The sequence below is a fragment of the Taudactylus pleione genome, unplaced genomic scaffold, assembly GCF_031769625.1.
Source record: "Taudactylus pleione unplaced genomic scaffold, aTauple2 ptg000080l, whole genome shotgun sequence".
Classification (NCBI taxonomy): domain Eukaryota; kingdom Metazoa; phylum Chordata; class Amphibia; order Anura; family Myobatrachidae; genus Taudactylus; species Taudactylus pleione.
This window is the reverse complement of record NW_028284482.1, coordinates 4,890,554-4,907,546: the sequence shown is the minus strand read 5'-3', so window position 1 is coordinate 4,907,546 and position 16,993 is coordinate 4,890,554.

Here is a 16,993-nt window from a genome sequence, read left to right as displayed (position 1 = left end):
AGCCAGCCGGCCCTTTACTTATGACACAGGCGCACGCTTGGCACTACTTTGTTGATGCACGTGCGGCTACTGCGCACACAATTCACAAACACAGAAAATAATTTTTTTTTAGGTTTGGACTGGAGTGTACTTTCGGGGGTTACAGCACCCTTAACGGTCAAGCCAGCCGGCCCTTTACTTATGACACAGGCGCACGCTTGGCACTACTTTGTTGATGCACGTGCGGCTACTGCGCACACAATTCACAAACACAGAAAATAATTTTTTTTTTGGTTTGGACTGGAGTGTACTTTCGGGGGTTACAGCACCCTTAACGGTCAAGCCAGCCGGCCCTTTACTTATGACACAGGCGCACGCTTGGCACTACTTTGTTGATGCACGTGCGGCTACTGCGCACACAATTCACAAACACAGAAAATAATTTTTTTTTAGGTTTGGACTGGAGTGTACTTTCAGGGGTTACAGCACCCTTAACGGTCAAGCCAGCCGGCCCTTTACTTATGACACAGGCGCACGCTTGGCACTACTTTGTTGATGCACGTGCGGCTACTGCGCACACAATTCACAAACACAGAAAATAATTTTTTTTTGGTTTGGACTGGAGTGTACTTTCGGGGGTTACAGCACCCTTTAACGGTCAAGCCAGCTGGCCCTTTACTTATGACACAGGCGCACGCTTGGCACTACTTTGTTGATGCACATGCGGCTACTGCGCACACAATTCACAAACACAGAAAATAATTTTTTTTTAGGTTTGGACTGGAGTGTACTTTCGGGGGTTACAGCACCCTTAACGGTCAAGCCAGCCGGCCCTTTACTTATGACACAGGCGCACGTTTGGCACTACTTTGTTGATGCACGTGCGGCTACTGCGCACACAATTCACAAACACAGAAAATAATTTTTTTTTTGGTTTGGACTGGAGTGTACTTTCGGGGGTTACAGCACCCTTAACGGTCAAGCCAGCCGGCCCTTTACTTATGACACAGGCGCACGTTTGGCACTACTTTGTTGATGCACGTGCGGCTACTGCGCACACAATTCACAAACACAGAAAATAATTTTTTTTTTGGTTTGGACTGGAGTGTACTTTCGGGGGTTACAGCACCCTTAACGATCAAGCCAGCCGGCCCTTTACTTATGACACAGGCGCACGCTTGGCACTACTTTGTTGATGCACGTGCGGCTACTGCGCACACAATTCACAAACACAGAAAATAATTTTTTTTTGGTTTGGACTGGAGTGTACTTTTGGGGGTTACAGCACCCTTTAACGGTCAAGCCAGCCGGCCCTTTACTTATGACACAGGCGCACGCTTGGCACTACTTTGTTGATGCACGTGCGGCTACTGCGCACACAATTCACAAACACAGAAAATATATTATTTTTTTAGCACTTGGGGGGAGCACCCCTGATGGACAGAGCACCCCCTGGACAACACTACAGCACCCCTTTAGGACTGGGACACTGCACAGGACTTTGGAGTGGACACAGCCCCTATGGAGAACTGACTGCACAACACAGTCCAGCCAGCCCCTATGGACTTTGAAGTAGTGGACACAGCCCCTATTAACAACAGCAGCACAGCACAACACAGCCAGCCCCTATGGACTTTGAAGTAGTGGACAACAGCAGCACTACACTACACTACACTACACAGCACTAACTCCCACCCTCCCTCTTCACTGTCCACAGCCGAGTGAGAAAATGGCGCCGACGCGGGTACCTTATATAGGATCCAAAACCCGCGAGACTCGGAAGGCGGGATGATGACGTTTTGCCTCGATGTCAGATCCGAGTCAGGCGGGAAAAGTCGAGCCTGACTCGGATCGGACTCGGATCGGGGGGGCTCGGGGGGGTTCGGATTTCAGAAATCCGAACCCGCTCACCCCTAATATATATACAGCAAAAATCACACAGAATTAAAAGTAAAAATTAAAAATAAAAATAAATTAAATAAATAAACTACATAAGACAGATATATAACCATAATACTATATGATATATTATTAGTGATATAAAAGATCGCTGGAGGAGGTGGTTCCAGAAAAAAAAAAAATTAAAAACTTATATTAATCCATATTGTCCGCATCTGTAGTTGGTAATCTTCAATCTCACCAGGAGAAGAAAAGCTGTTGATTAAATGCTGATAAGCTATATGTAGCCATGTATCCTGGCAGACAGTGTCACATTCAATGACTTACAAATCACTTGGTGCACATCCGAGCTGATAAGAATCTGTGTGAGTAGTGGAGGAGGCTCTGGAGAGACAGGGTTGTAGCGGCTCCTTAATAGCTATGTAATGTCAGTGTTAGTCTGATCGCATCTCAATCCTACCTCTACTCAAGCTACTAGCTGGTGTCCAGAGGGAACGTGGGTCTCGCGTCCCGGTGTGCGGATGATACAGCTAATGCTCAAATGTAAAAGGATAATCCAACAGGTCCAAAGAAAGTCCTCTAACGTGTTTCGCTCCACAAATCTGGGGCTTTATCAAAGAGTAAAAACTACACCATGACATGGCATGCAAACAGCGTATAAGTTAAGTTATAAGATATCTCTCACAAGAGAAAAAATATTTCTGTGCCCATTTTTGCAATGCCATCCAGTTGTATCTGTAATTTGGGGTGAGTTGTACCATACTGTGTAGCCACCTAGAACAGTGCTACCTAGTGCCCAACAATATGTGTATAAGTAGCATAAATGTAGTTGCCAGCAGCAGATTTTCCCTATGAAATGAAGAAGGTGCAGCATGATGCATCTTAAAGCGACAGTCTTAGGCAACAGTTATGAACACTTAAATGACATCTGTTTTAGCAGGCACTGCAACATTTAAGTGGCTCTGAATGCCAGTATTTATTGTTACATTTCATATTTATTTACAGGCTGCAGGCCTGTTATAAGGCTGCATAGGTTTTTATTTCAAAGTTGTTGTTTTTCTAAGTGGTATTATATGCACAGCAAAATTTAAACAGTTAGACAGGACACCTTACTAGCTTTATCCTCTGCTATCAGTGAGGGATGATGATATGACAGATTTTCCCCTTCTCATCCTGCAGGTAATCTATTGGGACCAGTCATCTGACATAGAAATAGCAGTGCTGTGTGAATATACTGATTTCATAGGTAATCTATTGGGACCAGTCATCTGACATAGAAATAGCAGTGCTGTCTGATTATATTGATTTCATTGGTAATCTACTGGGACCAGTCATCTGACATAGAAATAGCAGTGCTGTGTGATTATGCTGATTTCATAGGTAATCTATTGGGACCAGTCATCTGACATAGAAATAGCAGTGCTGTGTGATTATACTGATTTCATAGGTAATCTATTGGGACCAGTCATCTGACATAGAAATAGCAGTGCTTTTTGATTACACTGATTTCATATGTATTTTGTTATTATTATCTGCAAAAACCAGAGTAACTTAAGGTCTTGCAATTTAACTATGTAATAACTACTAGATACATGGGATGTTGTTTAGGGTCTGTTTGTTTGTATTAGAATTGTATGACTTGTATCTGGTGAGGGTGAGGTTATTGGGCGTGGGGTGTAATTAGTGACTACACATGTATGCTTCACTTACACAGTAACTTACCCAGTAAGTTACAGACTGCAGGCCTGTTATAAGGCTGCATAGGTTTTAATTTCAAAGTGTTTTTTTTTCTAAGTGGTATTATATGCACAGCAAAATTTAAAGAGTTAGACAAGAGTTAAACAGGAGGAAGACAGGAGGACAACATTTAATAAAGAACTCTTTACAACTTGAAAACAATTGAAAATGATCTTCTGAGCTTCTGGATACCCTGTAACTCAGCCACCAGCTTTCATTATAACCTGAACACACCTTTTGCCAACAGCCTGCTTCAACATTGCAAGTAACTAACAGTTGGTTTGCTGCATTTTAAGTTTTGAATGTATGTTTTTTGACCCTACACTGTTTATATTATTCCTATACCACTGTAGTATCTACCATTTTTTAAAACCTTCTCATCTATAAGAATGCTTTATCCTTAATTTAAAGTCCTGCAACTTTAACAGCTCTAAACTCATTTTCTTTATTATATACTATTATAGTTGTGTCTTTACATCTACTAACACTGTTCTTCTTTTTATCTGATTTTAGATATTTTAACTGTACTATTCCTGTATCTCACTCTCATCACTACTACTGCTGTTTTTCCCCCCCCTAATCCCTCAGCTATGCAATGTCTCTCTTTTATTCTGCTCCCCCTTCACTCAGAAGCTACATAATACTTTCCTCTACCACCAGTTCCCATTTATTTTCTCCCTCCATTGTCTCCTCCACTTTCTCCTGTCCCTCCTTCCTCTCCTCTATCTCTCTTCATCCCATCTAGTACTCTCCACCGCATCTCCCATAACTTATAAGCCCTGCACCCTCCCTTTTCTCCAAGTTACAACTCTTCTTCTCAACCAACACCTCAATAAACCTCCACCTTGCCCACCACCTGCTGTCACTCTTCCTCACTCAGAAGCCCACCACATAGGCACACTACAGCAACCTTAAGAATTTCCTTCTCTGTCATACCAACTCTGTCCCTATATCCTGCCTCCTCTGGAAAGCCAGTCCAGCCTATACTCAACTGGTCCCTGTCCATTATGGCTTCATATTCAATGCCTTCAATCTCCTAGCCATCACCAAATCCTGGACTTACCCATCTGATACCATTTCTCCTTTGGGGGCCTCACATTCTTTCACACTCCCTGGCCTGGAGGTTGCCACAGTGTTGGTGTTGGGGTACTTCTACCATCTGGTCACTCCCACCAACTCTTACCTTCTAAACTCTCCACTTCATTATTTGCATTCAATGCTCATGTCAGTTGCCTTTGCCAACTTCCTCGAGTAGCTGACTTTTCTCGTCCCCCTGGCCTTAACTCAAAATTCCATGTTAACTTTGCTTCTTGGCTCCAAATCTTCAAATGGGCTCTCAAGACCCCTTTCTTCCTCAAAGCTTTGCAGCTCTTATCCTGACCCACTACTCCATGTTCCTTCCTCACAATCCAGCCCATCTGTGTCACCCCTGTTTATCTGCCCCCTCCCCTTTACAATGTGAGATCTCATGAGCAGGGCCTTCTTCCCTTATGTGCTTCTCCTTCACTAACTCCTAATTTAATTTACAACAGCACCTAACCCTTGGTTGTTGACGCCATGCTGCTTATTTAAGTGTTATGCAGCAATGTATAAATCATGTATTTGCCCTGCATTGTTTGTACTGTTAATAACTGTTTTTCTTTTGTGCTCATTTGTCTATGTACTTGTCTTGTGTGCTCATTTGTTTATGTACTTTATGAACCCTTGTGGTGCCATATAAATAAAGGATGATAATAATAATAATAATAATAATAATAATAATAATAATAAAAAAGTTCAGTTATATTTTTTTGTATATGTAGAACAGATTCCCTTTAAATGATTTTACGAAAAATCTGTTGTATCCATCTTCGCAAAATCATATTTGGATAATCCAGAGGTGGTGCCAGCTCCTGTCACTATGAGTCTGGCAGGTGAATCATGGAATAAGTAATTATCATCTCAGTTTACTGATAGATGTAATTAAAGGCAATTAGTCAGCTAGAACTAGCTGTGCGAAGAAGACTCGGGAGGTGTATGTAGGAGAATCATTAGGTCATTAACATACCGAGATGAAATCCAGGGCAATGAGAACACTACACTCTCACAGGTCAGTAACTCTGCGGCAGAATGACGTTACAGTCTGACTGTTGGAATGTCTGTAGGACAACAGCTGTCCAACAAATAACGACAAACATGTTGAGATATTTAATATGAATTTCGGGAAGTGGAACACAATGCTTATATGTGTATTAACTTTGTATTAAAACTATTGAAAAAAAACAGCAATTAGGAAATACAATTTGATAATGTTAGTATTACAAATAAAAAGTCCTGCCAATCAACAGCAGGCATGGGCAGGTTGCCTGTGTTTTCATTTTCATTTTCATTTTGGTTTTAGCAAAACCAGGCTGTTTTTTTTTTTTTCAGTCATAACAATAGAATATTGGCGCAAATGGTCTATGAGTGCAAGATGTAAACTGTCTGTTTAATTATGTATAATGATATTATACACACAAGCAGTGGAGTAGTGGAGGTTAGGGTCGCGGTCGGACCTCCCGTTTGTGTATGCTGGGCAGAACTTTGACCCGGGTAGCCTGTTCTGAGCTCTCCACTGGATGGATTTGGAGGAAAACCACAGAGTGGTAACATTGGATCCCAGAAGACATACTAGGGGGTTGAGGTTCTGGTCGGACCTCCTGTTGGTGTACGCTGGGCAGAACTTTGACCCGGGGAGCCTGTTTTGAGCTCTCCACTGGATGGATTTGGACAAAATCTTTACAGAGTGGTAACATTGGATCCTAGAAGACATACTAGCGGGTTGAGGTCCCTTTGGTGGATGCTGGGCAGAACATTGACCCGGATATGCTGGGCAGAACTTTGACCAATGAGCCTGTTCTGGGCCTTCCACTGGATAGATTTGGATGAAAACTTCACAGAGGGGTGGCATTTGGTCTGGGATGCCTAATGGAGAGGTTGGGGTCCCAGTCAGACTTCATGGTGAAGTGCACCGGGCAGAACTTTGACCCAGGGAGCGTGTTCTGGGCCTTCCACAGGATAGATTTCGAACAACATCACATAATAAAACTGTCAAGACTGGGGACTCAGGACTGCTCAGTAGAGGCTCAGGTACTTGCTCACTAATGATACAGGAGGTTTGCAGTAGAGATGGTCATATACTGTATAAGTCCTCCTCATAGATGGAATAAGCAACAGGACAATATACTATACGTGGGTGTTATCAGATAGCAAGGACTAAGAGCAGCACTTATGGTAGGCACTTGGCTGGATTGAGACCGGATTGGTCCAGACTTGGAGAATACACGGGTAATTGAAAGAGACCAGACTTGGAGAATATACTGGTGCTGTAGTGAGATCAGACTTGGAGAATGCAATTATGCTGTAGTGAGACTGGACTTACAGTGGAGTTGGAGTGGAACCAGACTCGAAGAATATACTGGAGCTGGAGTCGTAAAAGTGAATTAGCATGAGAGCTAGAAACAAAGCATGTGTCAGCGACAAAGTTCAGGCACTGAATGCTGTGAGGAGCGAGGCTTTATACCCTGTGCTCACCGGGATAGGCTGATACCGTCATGTGGCTGCCAACCTGGATACCCAATGGAGATTTAGGGGTCAGCTGACCAGGATCAACATGGTGACGCCCAGTGTCCGGGGCTGGCAGGAACGCCACCGGAGCCCCGAGCCCCCTAAGACCACCATCACACTGAGGACCCTCCAGAGACACTCCTAACCAGACAGGAACCACCATAACCACGCTCTATGAAGCTGGAGGAAATGCTGCCAAAGCTCTGGGCCCCTGAGACAACTGCCACGCTGGGGAATTGCTGGCAGCACTCTCTGTGAGACCTGAGGCCGGGACCCCTGTCAAGACAGTGCAGCACGACCCTGAAGGTGAGCACGGTTTCTGCCTAAAACTTAATAACTTTTAGATTTAAACCCGGGCATCGCCAGGTAACAAAGTAAGCCTCATTTTTGATAAAAAATCTAATTTATAATTAGATGAAGTTGGCATTATTGGACCAAGACAATTACCATATTGGAGTTTGGGAAATGTCTATTTAATGGCAATCTATATTTTGCTGCTATTTGTACAATTACAATAAGGAAATGTCTGATAATCCTTCATACTAAATACATTTATATATAAGTACATATTTCTTATTTTTCCTGTTAGTTGACATTGGGGGAAAATAGGTGACTACCATAAGGATGAAATGTGCATCTTTTCAATGTCTGTTTATACTAGGGGTGAGCGGGTTCGGATTTCTGAAATCCGAACCCCCCCCGAGCCCCCCCAATCCGAGTCAGATCCAAGTCAGGCTCGACTTTTCCCACCTGACTCGGATCTGAAATCGAGGCAAAACGTCATCATCCCGCCTTCCGGGTCTCGCGGGTTTTGGATCCTATATAAGGTACCCGCGTCGGCGCCATTTTCTCACTCGGCTGTGGATAGTGAAGAGGGAGGGTGGGAGTTAGAGCTGTGTAGTGTAGTGTAGTGTAGTGCTGCTGTTGTCCACTACTTCAAAGTCCATAGGGGCTGGCTGTGTTGTGCTGTGCTGCTGTTGTTAATAGGGGCTGTGTCCACTGCTTCAAAGTCCATAGGGGCTGGCTGGACTGTGTTGTGCAGTCAGTTCTCCATAGGGGCTGTGTCCACTCCAAAGTCCTGTGCAGTGTCCCAGTCCTAAAGGGGTGCTGTAGTGTTGTCCAGGGGGTGCTCTGTCCATCAGGGGTGCTCCCCCCAAGTGCTAAAAAAATAAAAAAAATTCTGTTTGTGAATTGTGTGCGCAGTAGCCGCACGTGCATCAACAAAGTAGTGCCAAGCGTGCGCCTGTGTCATAAGTAAAGGGCCAGCTGGCTTGACCGTTAAAGGGTGCTGTAACCCCCAAAGTACACTTCAAACCAAATAACAAAATATTTTTTCTGTGTTTGTGAATTGTGTGCGCAGTAGCCGCACGTGCATCAACAAAGTAGTGCCAAGCGTGCGCCTGTGTCATAAGTAAAGGCTTGACCGTTAAAGGGTGCTGTAACCCCCAAAGGACACTCCAAACCAAATAATAAAATATTTTTTCTGTGTTTGTGAATTGTGTGCGCAGTAGCCGCACGTGCATCAACAAAGTAGTGCCAAGCGTGCGCCTGTGTCATAAGTAATGGCTTGACCGTTAAAGGGTGCTGTAACCCCCAAAGTACACTCCAAACCATGTAACAAAATATTTTTTCTGTGTTTGTGAATTGTGTGCGCAGTAGCCGCACGTGCATCAACAAAGGAGCAGCGCCAAGCGTGCGTCTGTGTCCCATAAGTAAAGAGCCGGCTGGCTCATTTCTTAAAGGGTGGTGTAACCCACAAAGTGCACTACTCTCCAGCAAAAATAAAAAAATATTTTCTGTGTTTAGCCGCACGTATATATCAAATCGATATAACATAAATGGAGGACCAAACTTTCTCCGATAAAAATAAAATAGAGAAAGATCAAGAACCACTTCCTCCTAGTGCTGAAGCTGCTGCCACTAGTCATGACATAGACGATAACATGCCATCAACGTCGTCTGCCAAGGCCGATGCCCAATGTCATAGTAGAGGGCACATACAATCCCAAATGACAAAGTTCAGGAAAATGACCTTGAAAAAAACATTTAAATCATCTGAAGAGAAACGTAAACTTGCCAATATGCCATTTACGACACAGAGTGGCAAGGAACGGCTAAGGTCGATCCCTAGTATGTTCATGACTAGTGGTTCAGCTTCACATGACGATGGAAGCCCTCCTCCCACTAAAAAAATCAAAAGAGTTAAGCTGGCAAAAGCACAGCGAAGAACTGTGCTTTCTAAGAAGATATCACAAATCCCCAAGGAGAGTCCAAGTGTGGTGCTGGTTGCGATGCCTGACCTTCCCAGCTCTGGACGGGAAGAGGTGGCTCTTTCCACCATTTGCACGCCCCCTGCAAGTGCTGAAAGGAGCACCCACAGTCCACTTGCTGATATGCAAATTGAAGATGTCACTGTTGAAGTACAACAGGATGAGGATACTGGTGTAGCTGGCGCTGAGGAGGAAGTTGGCGAGGAGGATTCTGATGGTGATGTGGTTTGTTTAAATCAGGCTCCGGGGGAGACAGTTGTTGTCCGTGGGATGAAAAAGCCCATCACGGTCATGCCTGGGCAGAAGACCAAACATTCCACCTCTTTGGTCTGGCAATATTTCTATCCAAATCCGGACAACTGTCTTGCCATATGTACCATATGTAAAGGTGGAATAAGTAGGGGTAGGGACGTTAACCACCTAGGAACATCCTCCCTTATACGGCACCTGCAGCGTGTTCATAATAAGTTACTGTCAGCTTCAGAAACTTTGGCTAACACCGTAAACAGTCCAGGGACACCTAAATCCCGTTGTCCTGTTGTATCCAAGCGCCTGCAAACCACACCGTCAACTCCCTCCTCGTCAATTTCCTCCTTAGTCAGGATCGGAAGTAGTCCTGCAGGCCATGTCACTGGCATGACTGACTCTCCTATCCGGGATTCCTCGGGAGGATCCTGCATTGCTACGCCTCCTGCTGCCGCTGCTGCTGTTGCTGCTGCTGGGAGTCGTTCATCATCCCAGAGAGGAAGTAGGAACACCACTACTTTTACTAAACAATTGACCCTCCAACAGTCCTTAGCGAGGAGGATGAAGTACGACAGCAGTCATCCTGAAGCAAAACGTATAACTGAGGCCTTGACTGCTATGTTGGTGTTAGACGTGCGTCCGGTATCCGCCATTAGTGCAGTGGGATTTAGACAATTGATGGAGGTAGTGTGTCCCCGGTTCCAAATCCCGTCTAGATTCCACTTCACTAGGCAGGCGATACCGAGACTGTACAGAAACGTCAGAAAAAGTGTCCTCAGTGTCCTGAAAAATGCCATTGTACCCAATGTCCACTTAACCACGGACATTTGGACAAGTGGAACATGGCAGACTAAGGACTATATGACTGTGACATCCCACTGGGTAGATGTATCACCTTACGCAGCAACAGCAGCAGCGTCACCAGTAGCAGCATCTCAGAAACGCCAGCTCGTTCCAAGGCAGCCTACGCTGTGTATCACCGGTTTCAGTAAGAGGCACACCGCCGACAACCTCTTAGAGAAACTGAGGGAAATCATCGCCCAGTGGCATACCCCACTTAGACTCTCCTGGGGATTTGTGATATCTGACAACGCCACCAATATTGTGCGGGCATTACATCTGGGCAAATTCCAGCACATCCCATGTTTTGCTCACACAATAATCTTGGTGATGTAGAATTTTCTGAAAAGCGACAGGGGCGTGCAGGAGACGCTTTGGGTGGCCTGAAAAATTTCTGCCCACTTTCCCCATTCAGCGACTGCGTGCCGAAGACTGGAGCACCAGCAAACACTCTTGAACCTGCCCCGCCATCACCTGAAGCAAGAGGTTGTGACGCGGTGGAACTCAACCCTCTATATGCTTCAGAGGATGGAGGAGCAGCAAAAGGCCATACAAGCCTATACATCCACCTATGACATAGGCAAAGGAGGGGGTATGCACCTGACTCAAGCGCAGTGGAGAATGATTTCCGTGTTGTGCAAGGTTCTCCAGCCCTTCGAACTTGCCACACATGAAGTCAGTTCAGACACTGCCAGCTTGAGTCAGGTCATTCCCCTCATCAGGCTTTTGCAGAAGCAGCTGGAGAAAGTGAAGGAGGAGCTAAGACGGAGCGATTCCCCTCGGCCTGTGGGACTTGTGGATGAAGCCCTTCATTCACTTTGCCAGGATTCCAGGGTGGTCAATCTGTTGAAATCAGACCACTACATTTTGGCCACCGTGCTCGATCCTAGGTTTAAAGCCTATGTGGCATCTCTCTTTCCGGCCGACACAAGCCTGCAGAGGTGCAAAGACCTGCTGGTGAACACACTGTCAGCTGAAGCGGAACGTGACACGTCAACAGCTCCTTCTTCATTTTCTCCCGCAACTGGGGCTGCCAGGAAAAAACTTAGCTATCCTAAGCAACCCGCTGGCGGTGATGCAGGGCAGGCAGGACCAAGTTTGGACATCTGGTCCGGACTGAAGGACCTGGCAACAATTTCTGACATGTCTACTGTCACTGCATATGATACTGTCACCATTGACAGAATGGTGGAGGATTACATCGGTGACAGCATCCAAGTAGGCATGTCAGACAGTCCATACCTGTACTGGCAGGAAAAAGAGGCAATTTGGAGGCCCCTGTACCAACTGGCTCTATTTTACCTGAGTTGCCCCCCCTCCAGTGTGTACTCCGAAAGAGTGTTTAGTGCAGCCGGGAACCTTGTCAGCGAAAGGCGTAGGAGGTTGCTTCCACAGAATGTGGAGAAGATGATGTTCATCAAAATGAATTATCAGCTCTTCCAGGGAGACCAGCCTCCAGAACGTACAGAGGGACCTGTGGTGGTGGATTCCAGTGGGGACGAGTTAATACTCTGTGAGGATGAGGATGTACACACTGAAGAGGGTGAAGAATCGGTGGATGAGGAGGATGAGGATGACATCTTGCCTCCGTAGAGCCAGTTTGCAGGGCCAGATTAATTGCCAGCTTGTTTTGTGGGGGCCCAAACGAACCAATCATTTCAGCCACAGTTGTGTGGCAGACCCTGGCGCTGAAATGATTGGTTTGTTAAAGTGTGCATGTCCTGTTTATACAACATAAGGGTGGGTGGGAGGGCCCAAGGACAATTCCATCTTGCACCTCTTTTTTTTCTTTGCATTATGTACAGTTTGGGGCCTAGTTTTTCAAACTGCCATCCTGTCTGCCACTGCAGTTTCACGCCTAGATGGGTCACGTGTTTGTGCCGCCCACTCGTGTCGCTTAGCATAGTCATCCAGCTACCTCGGTGCAACCTTTTGGACATAAAAACACTATTGTGAGGTGTGAGGTGTTCAGAATAGACTGGAAATGAGTGGAAATTAAGGTTATTGAGGTTAATAATAGCATAGGAGCAGAAAAACCTACAAATTCTGTGATTTTAGCTGTTTTTATGCTTTTTTTCAAAAAAATACAGATCCAAAACACAAAACCCAGAACCCAAAACATGGAAGGGTGGTTTTGGCAAAACCAATCCAGATCCAAAACACGAAGAAAGATCCAGATCCAAAACACAAAACACGAAAAGTGGCCGGTGCACACCCCTAGTTTATACATGTGCAGATTTACTGTACTTTAAAAGGTGTGATTATGTGTTTGGAGAGTTCAGTAATGAGGCATAGGATTGTACATTTTTTTTGTGCATGCAGGTTCAGACTGGCCCACAAATGTACAGGGCAAAACACCTGTGTGCCCCACTGCCTGACACAGTTCTACTCCCTAACCCCCACACACTGCTCTACTCCCTGACCTCCACACACAGCTCTACTCCCTGACCTCCATACACAGCTCTACTCCCTCACCCTCACACACAGTTCTTCTCCCTGACCCTCACACACAGCTCTGTGCCCTGTCCCTCACACACAGCTCTGTGCCCTGTCCCTCACACACAGGTCTGTTCCCTGACCCTCACACACAGCTCTTCTCCCTGACCCCCTCACACAAAGCTCTGCTTCCTGACCCTCACACACAGCTCTGCTCCCTGACCCTCACACACAGCTCTTCCCCCTGACCCTCACACACAGCTCTTCTCCCTGACCCTAACACATATCACTTCTCCCTGACCCTCACACACAGCTCTGCTCTCTGACTCCCATGACATGACATCTCTCCCGTAGTGCAGAGCGGGACAGTAGGACGGAGGAGTGGACAGTGGCAGGTGTGGAAGGAGCGGGGATTCAGGTAAGTGTTTTTCCTTTTTTTGTGTGTCTTTTTTCCAGGGCACTGCATAGGGGCGGGCCACTACTTGGGGTACTGCATAGGGGGGACTACTACTAGGGGCACTATATAAGTGGCACTACTGGGGGCACTGCATAGGGGGACTACTACTGGGGGCACTATATAAGAGGCACTTCATAGGGGGGACTACTACTGGTGGCACTGCATCGGCGGACCACTACTGGGGGCACTGTATAAGGGGCACTACTGGGAGCACTGCATAGGGAGGACCACTACTGAGGACACTGTATAAGGGGCACTACTGAGGGCACTGCATAGGGGGACCACAACTGTGGCCACTACATAAGGGGGGTCACTACTGGGGGCACTACATAGGGGGTCACTGTATATGGGGCACTACTGGGGGCACTGTACAAGGGGCATCACTGGGGGCACTGCATAAGGGGCACTACTGGGGGCACTGTATAAGGGGCACTACTGGGGGCACTGCATAGGGGGACCACTACTGGAGGCACTGTATAAGGGGCACTAATGGGTGCACTGTGTAAGGGGCACTACTGGGGGCAGGGGGGTCTTTAATAAATCATGCTGGCTTTATTTATTTGCTTGCTGCATTCATGTTTTTTAGTGATAGAGGTGTGTGTGTCTGTTTGTATCTGTGTCAGTCAGTGTGTGCGTACCTCGTCATAGGCTGAGTGGTACTGTAGTGGTACTGTAGTGGTCCCAAATCCTGTGTAAGCTGTTTCTATCTATCTATCTATTTGTGTCTAGATAATTTCTTTTATTGGCTCAGTAACCAGGAATTTGGAAAACCCCCCTTTCAAAATCCTGTGTTTGCTACTGAGATTAAGAGCGTGGTGACAGTGGCGGACACTTCAGATCCCCCACACACTTCGGTTGGAGACAGTGTGATATTGTGTACCCTGAGATATCCACAACCTATGTGCCTGTTAGTGCTTATGTGGAGCTGCACACAGCTGCTGCCCATATATTTTAGGAGAGCCCTATACACTCCTCTTTGACTGTAGCATGATCCTCTGAGGCCTTTCTCCTCATCCCTCCATGGCTACCTAGTTCTCTTATGAGGGACAGTGGCCAGTGCCAACCTGCCAGCATTCATCATGGTATACTCAGCAGATCACTGGAGGTCAGGAGCGGAGGTCTGCTCAGGGCACGCGTCCAGACAGTAGGAGCAGATCTTGTGTACAGTCACACATGGTGAAGATGTAAGGTAGACAACAATCCAGATTCTGAGTATAGTAGCTCTAAAAAAGGCATTTGAATTTGAGAAGCAGTAGTTTTGTCAAGTGAATTGTCTAATGGCATCCTAATATGGGTGATTGGGTTAATCGGTTCTGGGGGGAGTATTGATTAATGGAACTTGGGAATGTGTTGATGGCTGGTGGGAGTGAATGTTTTAATCAGTATTGGATGGGGTGAGGTTAATGCTTACTGGAAATGGGTATTAATGAATATAGCTGGGTGGTATTGCTTTTTAGCAAACAGTGGCACTGTGGAGCATGCAAGTGGGGCACTGTTGCAAACCTCAATCTGGCCCTGAGATACATGATTACTTTATTTTAATACTACAGTCATGGCCAAAAGTTTTGAGAATGACACAAGTATTGGTTTTCACAAAGTTTGCTGCTTCAATGTTTTTAGACCTTTTTGTCAGATGTTATTATAGTATACTGAAGTAAAATGACCAGCATTTCATAAGTGTCAATGGCTTTATTGACAATTACATTAAGTTTATGCAAAGAGTCAATATTTGCAGTGTTGACCCTTCTTTTTCAAGACCTCTGCAATTCACCCTGGCATGCTGTCAATCAACTTCTGGGCCACATACTGACTGATGGCTGCCCATTCTTGCCTAATCAATGCTTGGAGTTTGTCAGAATTTGTGGGTTTTTGTTTGTCCACCCACCTCTTGGGGATTGACCACAAGTTCTCAATGCTATTAAGGTCTGGGGAGTTTCCTGGCCATGGACCCAAAATTTTGATGTTTTGTTCCCCAAGCCACTCAATCCTCAAGAGGCGGGTAGACATACAAAAACTGGTACACTTGTGGATGGGATGAAAAATACATGGACCTGACTATTATGTTGGGACCCTACTCCTAGCATCAGGATTTTGCAACCACCCATTTTGTGTCATCTCTTCAAGGCGTAACCTATTCCTCCCAGGGTAATCCTACGTAGTGCGCCCAAGACGGCTGCCTCATGTGGTACCTTTGTGGGTGGAATATATAACCCATGGAAGTTATTTCCCAAAAAGTCTGCACCAACCCTGCAATATGCTTATTGTGCTCTCTAGGTTTCGGTTGATTTTAATTATCTCGGTGAGGTTTTCTGTGTTTTTGCAACACCTAATCCTTGTACAATGTACCATGTTTTCTGATGTCTGTAAAGCGACTTTGAGTCCTATGGGAGAAAAGCGCTATATAAATAAAATTATTATTATTATTATTATTCTTGGCTTCCTTTATCATTTAAATAACAAATATTTGTGTATTTGGTCGACGCTACTTGTTAAATAGAATGGAAGTCTATGAACCAAAAATCAAAGTCAAACCTTAAATAGCATAAATTGCCCAATATAGGGACAAATAATTGATTCCAACGATGCATGAAACATTTAAAAAAACAAAGTGGATAAAAAGCAGATAATCAAATAATCAATATGGTAGGATTTCCAATATTCAGCCTCTCACCAATAGTAGATGTTGCGGTGGGCTAGTGCTCAGCTCAGCAGCTCAGCACCACTACAGAAAGCATAAATGGCCACAAGGCGGCTGTATCTGGATGTCTCCTCTGTTCCACATGCATTCTGTTGCAAAGCGTTTCAGATAACTATGGATCCTTCATCAGGCAAAGATAGCATGTGTAGGCAAAAAGATGGGTTTAAATACCTTCAGGAATATTCTAATTGGAGCATCTGTTCCCGCTCAAACTGGTGTGTATGGATGAAATCCTTCCTCCATTTCCAGTGAAACCGGAAGTACGCCTACTCCATGTCACCTGAAGGATGTGATCCGTGCGTTCCAGGATACTATCTTGTGTCGGAAACAGAAGTTCATGCATGTCAAATGTGGCCATATTGGAAAGGTGTGCTCCACAGTATTATGTGCAGTGATTATTGCTGTATGTATAGCGGCCATTTTGTTGAAGTCTGGAGACTTTATTATCTTCTAAAAGGTAGTCTTTATGAAATTAACATTCCGCAGTACAATTATTTTAAGAGATTAAAAGTAATCCAGATAAAAAGTTTTAGTATTCCTTCTTATACAGGTACATAATTTCTGGTATTAAGTGATTCATTTTCCTACCGGTTTGAATCTATACCGTACTTACTATTCCGGTAAAGTCCTTCCCTGAAACCGGTAGGTAGCATTCACCATACCAGTGTATACATGTAAAAAAGAGAGAAAAAATAACATTAGTAAAAAGGATTAATGCAAAGAGTGAACATCAATTAAATAGGATAAGATAATGAATTAATCTAAAAAACATTTTAATTCAAAATCAAGATTTAAACCTGTGGGTGACAAAGTATTTAAGTTGAAGATCTATTTCATCTCCATAAT